We start from the raw sequence: 15,000 nt of genomic DNA, 5'->3' as shown, positions 1-15,000 counted from the left end.
ATAAACCACTTAAAAATAAATGAATTTGCGCTTGCGCAAAAATTACAAGAAATATGGCGACAAGTAAAAATGTACAGTTTCCCTTTAAATTGCCAACATATTTCTGTATATATATATATATTCATCTATCCAGAGAAATGTGGGTACAAATACCATTCTGCTGCCAGCCTTCGATAGCATATTTCAATTAGTTTGTCAGTTATTGAATTATAGTCGAAGATTTTAAAGGTATTTTTCATGTTTATCTATAAACGAATGCATATTTTGTAATAATCTGGGTATATATATATATATATATATATATATATATATATATATATATCATATGAGACTGTTACATAAAATATCGATAGTTTCATCTATTTACTTGTTTATAATATTCTATCTAGTATAGTGAGTTTTTTATATGTTTTAAAATAATATATAAATATATATATTTATATATTTATTTTCCTAGTTTCATATATATATATGTATATATATATGTATGAATAAATTGAAACTTGAGATGTACAAAAGTTGGTACTAAAATAAAACGAGGATGTTAAATAGTGCTCGATAAAAAGAGCAAAATATTTTTTTATTATTTAATGAAGGGTAAAACTCACATTTGGCCGCTATAAACAGCCATCTATTTCAGTCAATGAAACTTTGTCAGGTTACCCTGACCCGTTTGAAGCCATTGAAAAATGAAGCTATTTTTATAGCGGCGATTGGTAAAGGTTGCCTGACTAAGTCATAGTGACTAAAACAGATGTCCGTTTGTAGCGACCAAAAGTAACTGTTTACCCTCGAATAATATATATATATGTATGTATGTTGTATATATATATAAATATGTATATATATATTCATATATATATGTATGTATGTATATATATATATATATATGTATATATATATATATATATATATATATATATATATATATATATACATGTGTGTGAACAACGCGCACAATATAACATAAAATGTAATATTGTAGCAAAGAATGTATACAATATAAAAATAAAGGAATTTATGCATTTGTTGGTTCCTCTTCTTGTGGGGTATTGATTTAATTTCTGTTTTGCCTTATATATATATAAATATGTATATATATATATATATATATATATATATATATATACATATATATATATATGTGTGTGTGTGTGTGTGTGTGTGTGTGTGTAATTATAGAATTATATATAATTTTATATATACAAGGTTGATGTACATAACTATGCCTTTCTATACTAATGTTTTGCCTATCATAAACCCACCATGTAATTCATGTCTATTTACGGGCAGTGTTCGTGTCTAATCTAACTTCAGTATATGCCATAAGAGTCTCTCAAATCATCCCGAATACAATTTTAAGTCTCTCCTCCGCGGGCATATGCATAAGAATAACCACACAATATGGTGGTTATCGTTTTCTTGCTCCTCTCAACGAGATCTTAAAATAGGTTGAGCAAAAGTTTTTGCAGCCAGGCTGGCTGTCGGAGAAAGACAGACATGCCCTTCCTTTAGTAACAGGCGTCGAACCTATCTGTGCTTTTCTGGCTGGCGTTTTAATCGTCTAGTTTATAGTGAACTCAAGAGAAATCTCTTCCTTAATAAGCTTTTTTTCAATCCGCCTTGCCAATATTTGCCAATATTACGTATTTCTCAATGGACATAATTCTTAAAATAAAAGATACCTAAAATCTCACTTTTGAAAAAAACTATTTAATTTTACATCGTACTTAAGTGTATCTATGACTTATACTTATATATACAAAATACCCGTGATTATGTCTGCTTGAGAGAGTCCCCTATGGACTCCAAAACAGGTGGAGTGATTGTTTTGTAATTTTCTTACATAGATTTTGTATCCAAAATTGATAAACAAATCTGCTTAAAAAAGGAACATTCCCAATTTGGCCAATGTTAACACCTTTATACAGAGTTATATCATCAGTATGTTTTAGAAGTTTTATCATCGCACAAGCAGGAATACCCAGCGTATAAAATCAAAAGTATCTTCTTTGCTAAGACGGGGGAGCGCTTGAAATGAATGTTCCTGTTTAGAGCACACTGGACCATGACCACATGGTTTTTATTTTTTTTTTAACTTTAAGTGAAATCTTTATTTGAAAATAATTTCATAAAATCAACAGTAAGTTCTGTACAGTGAAATATAGACAACAATATATTGTCGACTAAGCCACTACGGGAAAATATGCGACGCTTCTCCAACAGTACATCGCAGTGGGTCATCAACTGGAGCAGGTAATCTATTGGTTTGATTAAGAAATGGACGATTTCACCGATTTCGATAACAATACAGTATTGGAAGTGTGGAACATTCATGGTTCCTCATTTAATCCAGGGCAACGCCAGGTATCCACGCTAGTAATACAACATAAATAGATTTGTATATATGTCTATGATAATTAAACATATTCATTCTCTGTAAATAAACTGTTCAAATAAGACACATTTATTGTTAAGTATTATTTCATATTATCATGCATCCCTATTCAACTAGAGCTGAATACAATTATTCAGAGACATTATATATTTATTTAATGTTATATCTTGGTATCACAGCTTTTCATTGATCTAGACAACCAGTGACCATAAGCTAATATTGAACCTACGACCGTTTAGGTGATAGTAATTCGATATAAACACGCATAATTACTAGTGAAGTTTCCAATTGTTTACAAAGAACCGTAAATTATCCCTATTAGTAATGGAAATTATCGCTTTCCATAATATTTAACTCGGGTCGGAAATTTATCCAGTGTTACTCTAGAGCAGCACTTTAGTGCGACAAGTTACGCCTCACCTAAGCGAAAGATTCAGCTAGTTGATAATCCACAACTAACTAGTATTTGAACCTGATAAATAGAAACATATGTATATATCGAGACTGTATGATGTGAACCAATCACGTACCACTAATCTCTCAAATAGCATTTAGCATTACTATATATATATATATATATATATATATATATATATAAAGGATTCCTTCAGTCTTGACAAACTATGGATACCCACTGTAAGGGTGCCTGCGCGTGAAGTTTGTGTGGCAAGAGTTGCGCAATCTCCAACCACGCCTCTCCTGAGTCAACATTATTGCATACCAGTGGCAAGTTGAGATACAAGACGACTGGAAACAATGCCGAGATAAGCGGAGAGAACATACAGCGCCTAGAATTCCAAAATGGTCACCCATCTGGTATTAGCCAGGCTCAACGTTGCTTAACTTCGGTGATCTGACGAGAACCGGTGCGTCAACATGATTATGCCGTATATATATATATATATATATATATATATATATATATATATATATATATATATATATATATATATATATATATATATATATATATATATATATATATATATATATATATATATATATATATATATATATATATATATATATATATATATATATATATATATATATATATATATATATAATAGCAATAATATTAATATCAAAGACCAATAATAATTATCCATATATTTACTTATTTAAGTAAATACATGGATAATTATTATTCAGTTTAACAAGTGATTCGGCGTTAGAACTGTATTATTAATTGCAATAACAAAGAAGTCCGTGGCAATAAGAGAGCGCATGTATACTGCATTGGTGTACAATGCTAAATCAGTTATTGTTGTTTACATGTCTAGAAATATTTAGATTATATTTCCATCCAGTATTAAGTAGTCATAATGGGTAATTGGATTACCATATTAACTTACTACCTGAACCTCCCAAGTTCGAATCCAGGCATTTCGATTACACAACTTTCACTTGTAGAAGTTGTCAATTTTTTTGCGTTTCCCTTTCTAAGCAGTTGATTCTAGAAAGATTCATCCACAGCAACAACAGAACAAATCCTCTTAAAGATCATACCCTTGTGACTCATACAAATGCACTTTTATTTTACATTAATATGTAAGACATTTGTACTTATGGAAACTTAAACGTCTAACTCATATTCACTTGTCCATTATCAGTTGCTTACACACCTTCCAAATAATGGACAAGTATATATATATATATATATATATATATATATATATATATATATATATATATATAAGAGCAAATAGTTAATAAAACGTTTTCAAAACATTTTGAAAAAGAGTTAAAAACATATTTAATTTACAAAGGAGACACTAAATAAGTGGATAGTTTCGAAGAAATACTTTCCTTCTCATCAGAGGGTAGGAATTAGCAAAATGCGTGATCGCATTTTGCATGCAAAAGTATTTGATGAAACTGCAAGTAAGTCAAAGATCTTACTTGATAACAAAAAAGTGAAGCAGAGGGAATATGGTGAGGAAAAAGGTGATTTCAAGTGAATGGATAATCTGGTGAAAGGTAACGTATCCAATAACAGAAAGATCCAAATATATATATATATATATATATATATATATATATATATATATATATATATATGTACACACTTGGCAACTTAAACAAAATTGGAAGAAGGAGTCAACAATATAAGGAGGATTTATGAGGTAGTTATGTTGTTTTTGCCTCAAAATCTTTGCTGCTTTTGAAATAACATATAATTGATTCGGTGATCGATTATACATGGAAATGCAATTCATAAAAGTGAACCGGAAACCAACTTGTGTCTCTGTATAGGCAGGAGAGCAGCGCATTTTGCTCGATAAATATGATAGCCCTGTAATATACCTCTGCAGATAATCGCTGGAGTTAAGCAACGGTGAGTCTGCGCTTTGCTGACGTCGAGAACGTAGCGCTATGTATTTTCGATAACTCAATATTATAGCCAACGTTTATATCAAGTTAACACGCCGGTTTTCAATAGTTTATCACAGAATTAAATTAATATTGATAGTCAGTATGAGGTAGAGGTGCAGACTAGTAATATCTATTTTCGATAACTTTGTGTGCAATCATGTTGAAACACCAGGTCCCGACGTGTAACAATCGAATATAAACGACGGTAGCTCTTGGATATGGTATAACTAAAAGGGTAATCTGTACTATCAAGTCTACGGTGAAGAAGAAAACAAGTATGTGATTCATTACACTTTTGACTTTATATCGAGTAATCGCGTCGACACACCCGTTGGATTACTGAAGTTAAGCAACATTGAGCCTGGTTAGTACTTAAATGGGTGATAATTTAGGAATTCCAGGTGTTGGATATGCACCTCGCTTATCTAGACGTTGTTTTCAGTCGTACTTGACGTCTCTTTGCCATTGAACTCAAGCAGTGCCGATTCGGGCGAGGTGTGGTAAATATTGCGCAACTCTTGCCTCACTATTAAACGCGAAGATGCCCTTACAGAAAGTAACCGTTGTCTTTAAAAACTGCACGGGGACGATAATGTCATTAATTTTTCTGTCATTGTATATAACAAAAGTTCATATATAGACAAGATTTGAACCTTATGTTCATATACATATATATTATTCCTTAATTGGAATTCATTTTTGAGATGAGAATTATATATATTAATTTATTTTTATTTTGGACTATTATTCTCATCTTTATTAGTTGCTGTTTTTCATCTTTTATTGGTTTGTTTATTCACAACGTTTCGGCCAACTATTCCTGACGAAGGCCAGATGAATAGTTGACCGAGACGTCGTGAATAAACAAACCAATAAAAGATGAAAAACAGCAACTAATAAAGATGAGAATAATAGTCAGAAATAGAAATAAATTAATATGTTCATTTACATATTTAAAATTATTTTGAAGTAACCCATGAGTTTTAATTGCCCTGGTTGTATGCATGTATTACTAAATCTGAGTATATCAAGGTTTGCTATATTTAAGATTTTTACCTATATAGTTAAATCCCTAAAAAAAGCATGCTAAACTATTCGTTGGAATTAAGTTTTAGAACAATTTATTTTGAACGTTTTAACTAAACATGATGGCCAACTTACTTTTCATGACCAAAAGTTTCTAATTCACTCAATATCTTAATCGTCGAATGTTATTTGTATTTGGCGCCTGTATGTTATGCAGTGCCCTGTCATTTAGCTGCCGTCACTACGCTTCAAGCTGCTACAAAGCAGACAATCATAATAATATATTATCAAATATATGAAAATATTACCACACTTATTAATACTATTTATATCATTGCCAAAATAAAAAAAAATATATATAAGAAAGAGGAAGATAAAGAAAAGTAGAAAGAAAGATATAGAGAGTTGAAGTCAGAGAAAGGGAGACAAAAGAGAGAGTTTGATAATGAGAAAAATAAAAGAGAGAACGAAAGACAAAGAGAAAGAGAAAGAGAGAGAGAGAGAGAAAGAGAGAGCGAATACAATGACTCATTTCGTAATCTGTGATTTTATCTTTTAAATTGAAACTAACTTTTTCCCGGTTCTAACAATCTAACACGACTTGAATGCATGATTGAAAAGTTCACAATTATTTAATGTATTTGTATGTTCATTAAATTTTCAGGTATATATCTGGTTAGTTACACATGTTTCGGTTACCGAGTCGTATCAACAACCCTGTAAGTTCGTCAGACTTTAACAGAAACAAGATTTTCTGTTAACGTCTAACGATTTTACTGGGTCGTTGATACAATTAGGTAACCGAACAGATAAACGGTAATAAAAAATATATATTTGCTCAGCAATAGTATTGTATACTTTGTTCAGGTTTTTACTAATTACCATTATATATATATATATATATATATATATATATATATATAATTGTATAACGATTAGATCACTATCTATCTGACGTGAAGAACATTTAAAATTAAAATGTTTAAATTCAACGTCATTTCACGCGGTTAATGGTAGCCGAATAGATACAGTCTTCGCTAATCGAGCGAGAACTGGCTCCTCTTGCCGAGTTCGAATCTGTCGACTGGTGTGAATCGTGACACCTTGCACTGAAGATTCCCGAACTGATGAAACACTAGTGTCCGTAGGTATGTAATTATTATAGTAAATAAATAATTTTATATATATATATATATATATATATATATATATATATATACAAACGATATTAATTATTGCACCCCTTAAATCTGCTCTTCCATTTAAATCTATTTACAGGTAATCGCATATTTCTATTGACCTGCATAACATATTTCGAAAGAAATAACAATAACTGTCTCCATTTGCTAAAAAGTGCCTAATGTATGCAGATAATCCGTGTTATTGAGACAGTCAGACGGGCGAACATCGCAATTGCTAGACTCATTATAATTTACACCCATAATTTGACAGAAAACAAATAGGATGAAGTGCAAACATGGTTACTCGGTGTTTTCACGTGGATGACGCTAACAAAAACAAAACCCAAAAAATCCCCCAAAAAACTCAATAATTCTGTAAAAGCAACGTAGATTTAAAACCTTGGCATATTCATGTAACGTTTAAAATGATTGGCTTTAGTAATAACTATTTTACCTGAAGTTATCGTACCTATTGTTGTAAGAGTAAGCTGGTTTCCTTATGTAAACTTTCCAATGGATGAGAACATTTTCGAAAGCATTTCACTGAAATGTATCTTCGCTCTCTCATGAAGGTCTCTTCGTTGGTGTACTCTTAATTACAGCTAACGTTTACTGCTTTAATTGTGATATTCGGTTGCTACTTTACTTGGGTTTGACTTACCACTTTTCTAATTTAATTATTTCTGAGGATGCAACAGTGCCAACAAAGATTCGAAATTACAACGTGTGTATATATATATATATATATATATATATATATATATATATACACACACAAAACACATACACACACAAATATATATATATATATATATATATATATATATAAAGTGAACGTGCATGTCTGCCTGTCTGCCTATCTGTGTGTGTCTGTGTACATTTCCCTACGCAATAACACTGTCAAGTTTAAGTCTACAGACTCGAAATGTGATATACGGGGTACTGAGATTTGCGAAAATCTTTGTAATTTGTTTTTGGCCAGAAATTTGGCTGTTAAGGGGTCAAAGTTTAACGATTTGAATCTTGAGAACTCTACCAAACTCCTCCGCCAATTTTGGGTATAAACAATTGAAATTTTAGGTACTTGGACATGGATCTAACTTAATAACTTGATTTGAGCCCAAAACCATAAATGTTAAGAGGTCATAATAGGGGTCAAAGTTTTTTAAAAATTGACCTCTGCGGTCTCTACCAAATTACTCACACTATTTCTGGTCTAAACATTTAAAATTTTACATAAAGCGTATTCAGAGATAAGGCAAGTTTTTTAATCGGTTTGGCTCGAAAATTTGAGCAATCAATATTTAAATGTACGTATGTATTTTTGTACGTCTGCCTAAAACTTTCGACAGAGACGACGGATTTTTACAAGATGAGTATCGTTTGAAGGTTGACCCTTCAGACGAATAATTGGCTAAAAATATTAATATCTTCACCCTCAATTGGGTACTTTTCTACAGGGAGGGGCCGCTTTTTTCGAAAGTCATCACCTCTTTTAGATTGTCTAGCCTTAATTTAAACCTGTGTCACTCCCCGTTTAACGGTGGTCGTGACAGCAAAGACGTCACGTTTTTCCCGTTCTTTTCCTCCTGCAATGTACGAATTCAAGCCTTCCTTCCTACTACCACTTTTTTATTTTTGCTCATCATACACCTCCAAACTCCCGGGCAACGCCGGGCTGAAATGATAGTATATATATATATATATATATATATATATATATATATATATATATATATTAGCTATTATGTTTTACCTAGTGTATCATACTTACGCAGTCGTCAATGTAAGATGCGTTAATGGCAGCTTAGAGTCGAACAAGTCACAAAGTCACTTTTGATTTCCTCGGCTAGTATTCTAACTTAAGCCTACCAGTAAATAACAAATGGACAGAGGTAAATTAAGTTTATATAACTGCGAAGTCCGAGAGCATACATAATTAACGGATAGAGATTATTCAACGACTAAATCTACACTAATATTGACTGATTTTTTTAAAATTCTCTTTACGAGGACTCAACTTTAATTTCATTAAGGGTTTATAACTCTAGAGAAACGGAGAAAATATAATTAGCTTTAACAATTTACTGCAGTTTTAAGGTTTACCTCAATCATCATACGTGTGTAAGGTGGCATATGAGAGAAGGAACAAATATCAGATCGGAAGTAAAGTTTTCCCCACATGTATTTAGTTTAATATTTCTATTTTATGTTCTGTGATGTGTTTGATGCCTTCTTTACTGTTATTTTTTATTACTTTTCATCACTCATAATTATATGATGTCATTGTTATTTATTTATGTGCCACATATTACTTGATCATTATTTACCAACTAATTTATGCCCACTTTCTTTGTTTTTTGTTTATTTATCCATAGGTATAAGAATACCTATTCCAAGTTCTGCACGAAGTTTAAGATAAATATATATTGATACAAAAACTTAGAATCCGTCTACAATCTTTATTTTAAGTGTGATCCAAATCTGTTAACCAACTCTTATTTTGAAATATGTCTGCAATTTAATGCTGAGCTTAAGGAGTCTTAACACATCAAAATTCGGGGAAGTTTGCTAAATGTTGTTTTAATCTAAGAACAATTGAATTTTCGAATAGGTAGTCGTGACTATATGCTACGTTTTAAGCTTATTTTAAAACACGGCCAACATAGATTGATAGAAGATTTATTTCGTCACATCTAATACATCATATAAAAATCGAAGCTACCTTATTTCACGAATATTTCTATATATTTCTAACGGCAAAATGGGCGCAAGTGTTTGTGTATGCCCACGAAACGCTTTTGCATCGGGATTCTTGCGTTTGTTAAATTCCGGAAGATCATAATAGTTCAGATTCGCAAACGGATATCGTCTATATCTTTTTTTTTTCTTTTGGATCGAGTTAAACAGAATTCACACCGTGATGTCATCTTCAGTGTTTGTTTGTCTTCTTAGTATAAATATAGCGAAAGTATTGAAAAGCAACTGCCTGGACTTCAGACCAGGTAGTATCTGTTATGTAATTGGTCCTTGGTCAATGTAGGGGAAACCCTTCATACTGAGACAATTACTATTTATTTTAATACTGGCAGAGTGCCCCCTTTTTAGGGGAGCTGGTCTGCCCCACATTAAAAACGACCATGTGTCTAATTTGCTTTCGGGGAGGTTTAAAAGCAAAGCAATTTCTGCAAGCAATCTTTTGTTGTTTTTGATTGAGTACGTTAAATTTGAACGCTTTACACTTCCAGTCGCGTCATGGAGTAACGGCAAGACGTCAGATTTTCTTCTACGTTCTTTTCCGTCTTCGCGTCACGGGTTCGAACCTGCCTGCATATTACAACTTTTTCTTAAATAAAAGTTAAACATACAAAGTAGTGCACATCAGCATTGCCTAAAAAATACATAATGTTTGGTTTATTAGTTTTGCAGTGAACAGTATATTAAAAAAAAAACGCTTAAACATGTTCACACGTCTAATATTAGACAGGTAGACGTTTTGGAATATTGATTTTATTTCGAACAATAATGTTCTTATGCAAATTAACCTTGATTTCAAAATCGAAACACGTAGGAAATTATTTTCCAATAAATCGAACTCCGTTATACTATTGTTATTCGTGGGCGTGTCGTGATTTAAAAGAATTTTATGAAATGAAAATTGATTAGGGATACGCTTGCAATCGTCAGCTGACGGCTGAAATATGTAATGAGCTGACCACTCACGCAGAGAGGTAATTATCATCAAACAGTAATTAAGGGCGGCGGGATTGTACCAGTGAAGACTCCATGATAACACTGTTTGATGACGTCATACATTATTCAGAGGAAGGACTAACTGTTCACACTAGATGACGTTTAAAATGTATGACATCATCCATTAAAATAAAGAAATGGCGAATATGTGAAGGGATAGAGGTCGACTACTACAAAGAAATACTTATAATACACTTATGTCCTGATTGAGCGTCTTTACCAGCGATTTAGGGGTACCATGATTTTTTATACTATGTTTACATAGACTGCTGAAGTAAAGGTTCCCAACTGTTGCAATTAATCAAACAACCTCGAAATTTCTAGTAGCGGTTGCTAATCAGCATATACGCATATGTATAACATAAAATAGAGTACACGCATACACACACATATACACTTGCATATGTGTGTGTGTTTATTAAAAGAATATGCTTATTCAATTATAGTTCATACTTTATTTATAACAATCCTTTAATTTATGAAGCTCGATGTTACTACAGAGCATATAAAAATAAATAACAAAATGTATATATTCCAAAGTTCAAGGTATTTGTATATACTAGTATGAGTGCCCGGCGTGGCCCGGGTGTTTGGAGGTGTATATTGAGCAAAAAAATGGTAGTAGGAGGTACCGCAAAGGATGGAAAAGAACGGGGGAAAAAACCTGACGTCTTCGCTGTTACGACCACGGCCAAACTGGAAGTGACGTAGGTTTTAATTAAGGCAATACAATCAAAAGGAGAGGATGACTTTCGAAAATATCGGCGAAAAAACCGACCCCTCCCTGTAGAAAAGTGCCCAGTTGAAGGTGAAGATATTAATGTTTTTAGCCAATTTTTCGATATTTGTCGTCTGAAAAGTCGAACTTTCAAAACCATACTGATGTTATGAAAATCCGAAAGTTTTAGGCAGCCATGCAAACATACATACATACATTTATATATTGGTAACTGAAATTTTCGACCCAAACCGATTAAAAAGCTTGCCCTATCTCTGAATAGCCTTTAAGTAAATTTTCAAATTTTTAGACTAGAAATTGTCAGAGTAATTTGGTAGATACCAAAACGTTAAATTTTTTCAACTTTGACCCCTATTATGACCCCTTAACATTTATTGTTTTGGGTTCAATCTAAGTTATTAATTTAGATTTCTGTCCAAGGAACCTATAACTAAAATATCAATTGTTTATACCCAAAATTAGCGGAGGAATTTGGTAGAATTCTCAAACGTCAAATGTTGAACTTTCACATCTTAACAGCCAAATTTCTGGCCAAAAACCGATTACAAAGATTTTCCCAAATCTCAATACCCTGTATATCAAATTTCGAATCTGTAGACTGAAAATTGACAGAGTTATTGCGTAGGGAAATGTACACAGACAAACAGACACACAGACAGACACTTTTATTTTTATAGATATATAGATATATATGCATGTGTGTGTGTGTGTGCGTGCAATTTATATTCGTTTTTTTTTTTTTTTGTCTTTCCTAGAAAAGCCTTATGTTAAGAAATATGTTATTAAATCAACGATATTCATCACCGATGTTAAGTAACGTAAAGGTTGGTCAGTACAAAATGGGTGACCATTGGGAAAGATTAAGTGTTATATGTCATCCTCTCTTAAAAGAGATGTACATGCTGACTGGGAACCGCATGTGAATTTGTATTCCTTGTTAGTTTCTACTTTCAGTTGAAGGCAGAATACCCAACGCTGGACGAACACCGTGAAATAAGTGGCGGGGAACACTATAACAAGCCGCCGGTTTTTTTTTTCGACAATTTTTTCACGCAGAGTCTGGGAACAATTTTAGTTAAGTAACTTGATTTATCCTCCCCGATATTTAGGGAAAACGTGTACCTAATACGTTAGGCCCCCAATGATGTTTTCCATTGTCTTTTAAGTATAATACTACTTTTTAAGTATTAACTTCCTCAGCAGTAAGTATCACTTCCTGCATTGATGATTGCATAGCATTTTACATCAGTGTTTCGAGGCATTACAATAATTATTAATGCAATTCTGATTTTTTTTTTTAGTGGAGATGTGGATGTTTGTGTTATGTTGATAAATCGGACTATTATTCTCATCTCCGGTGTTATTAGCATAACGTCTCCGTCGCTGCATCTTTTTTTTTAATATATATATATATGAACAATCGCTATCGATATAGATGTTCTCTATTATAATAGATGGCGTCATCTGTCTGTTATTCTATTACTTATGGCGTCATAAAATACTTATCATTGAGGTTTATACCACTCGCTTAAATAAAAATTAATCTCACTATAATGACGATATCTACTTTCGACATGATAGGAGATCCATTCGATGTCTTCACCCTGTGTAAGTGGATGACGTCATACAGCATGCAAATAGGTAAACAAACACAATATAACAAATAAGATCTACATAGTCCACTAGTATATATGTAATGGAATGTGCGTGTGTGTATATATATACACACGTGTGTGCATGCGTGTGTTTATACTAATAAATGTAATTAATTATTGCTTTTGTTATGTTGAATAATCGTACTATTATTCTAATCGCGGGTGTTATTAGCATAACGTCTCCGTCGCTGCAACCCGCGACCTTCTTTGGGTGATTAAACCATGCTTCTTTTTCTTAGTAGAGAAAAAAGAAGCATGTTTTCAACATCCGAAGAAGGTCGCAGGTTGCAGTGCCCGAAACATTGTGCTAATAACACCTACGATTAGAATAATAGTACGATTATTCAACATAACAAAAGCAATAATTAATTACATTTATTAGTATAAACACACGCACGCACACACGTGTATATATATACACACACACGCACATTCCATTACATATATACTAGTGGACTATGTAGATCTTATTTGTTATATTGTGTTTGTTTACCTATTTGCATGCTGTATGACGTCATCCACTTACACAGGGTGAAGACATCGAATGGATCTCCTATCATGTCGAAAGTAGATATCGTCATTATAGTGAGATTAATTTTTATTTAAGCGAGTGGTTTAAACCTCAATGATAAGTATTCTATGACGCCATAAGTAATAGCATAACAGAAAGATGACGCCATCTATTATAATAGAGAACATCTATATCGATAGCGATTGTTCATATATATATATATATATATATATATATATATATATATATATTAAAAAAAATGTAGACTACTGTGCGTCTTGCTAGAATACTTGCGGCTTGTCACCGTGCACGTATAATGTGTTTAGGAAATACGTATACCACTAACATTTAATTTTCATACTGTGCTTCATTTTCAAGCATACGTATACAGTTTTTCTATATAGCATTTATTTAGAATAACTAAGAGGCAAAGAGAATATTCAAGAAAATACGAAACAGGAAAATAAAAAGGAAAATAGAGAGGAGAAAACACGGGCATGGATGGGAGATATTTAATACTATCTATTATAAAATAATAACGAGTCAGGGGTGGTCTAATATATATATATATATATATATATATATATATATATATATATATATATATATATATATATATATAAACATCGCATGTGCATGAGAAGTACATAGTTGTTACTCTTTGTCACCACAAGAAAGACGTATTGTCACATGGTCATGAGGTGCTATTAATTCCGATCATGTTTAAACGGGATTAGATGAGGAGTTAAGCTGCAAGTTGCTTGCTTACGTTAGATTTTCAAACTTTTGCACGTTAGTACGGATAGGGAAGCAAGAAACGGGAAGGTGATTCCAAAGTATGGCAGTCCGTTGGAAGGAACTGCCAGAGAAGACTTTTCGGTATCTAGAATTCCCAATATTGAAGGAGTGGTTATTATTATGTTTTTCAGAAATGTATGCGCCGACAAGGCGCAAGATTTATCTGAATACATTCAATTTAAGTACGTGTGAAACATGCACACGGGTGCAAAACTTCGATGTTACGACAAAGGGTGGGGCTTTACTGATATTGCGGGACCTATTACATTGACGACTGTGCCCTACAAATATTTCTTCAAAGTAGCCCCCCCCATGTAATTTTTACTAGATTTACCTTTTCTTTTATGTCTTTATAAATGTTACCAATTTCTTGAAGAGTGGCTATCGTATAATTGAGAAGCACTACTTACTGGCAGTTTTTATAACTAATCACGTTATTCGCATCACGCCAATAACCGTTAGCATCAAATTTGCGTCTCGTTTAGGGGTATTGTTTTAAGTTTATGCAATGCTCAATATAATCAGTAAACGATCTTTATAGTGCTTAAAAGAAGAACGTGGTG

At 32.4% G+C, this 15,000-nt stretch overlaps 1 long non-coding RNA gene and 1 pseudogene across 1 annotated transcript in view; both read right to left on the bottom strand.

Annotated features, from left to right (window-relative positions):
- LOC145247915 (uncharacterized) overlaps window positions 1–15,000 on the bottom strand; it is a 436,900-nt gene that overhangs the window by 400,740 nt on the left and 21,160 nt on the right. The gene's annotated exons all lie outside the window — the stretch shown is intronic.
- On the bottom strand, window positions 3,175–3,291 carry LOC145248568 (5S ribosomal RNA; annotated as a pseudogene).

Source organism: Euprymna scolopes, chromosome 26 (genome assembly GCF_053919585.1).
Source record: "Euprymna scolopes isolate OS-2025 chromosome 26, ASM5391958v1, whole genome shotgun sequence".
Lineage (NCBI taxonomy): Eukaryota > Metazoa > Mollusca > Cephalopoda > Sepiida > Sepiolidae > Euprymna > Euprymna scolopes.
This window is presented reverse-complemented; position numbering and strand designations above follow the sequence as displayed.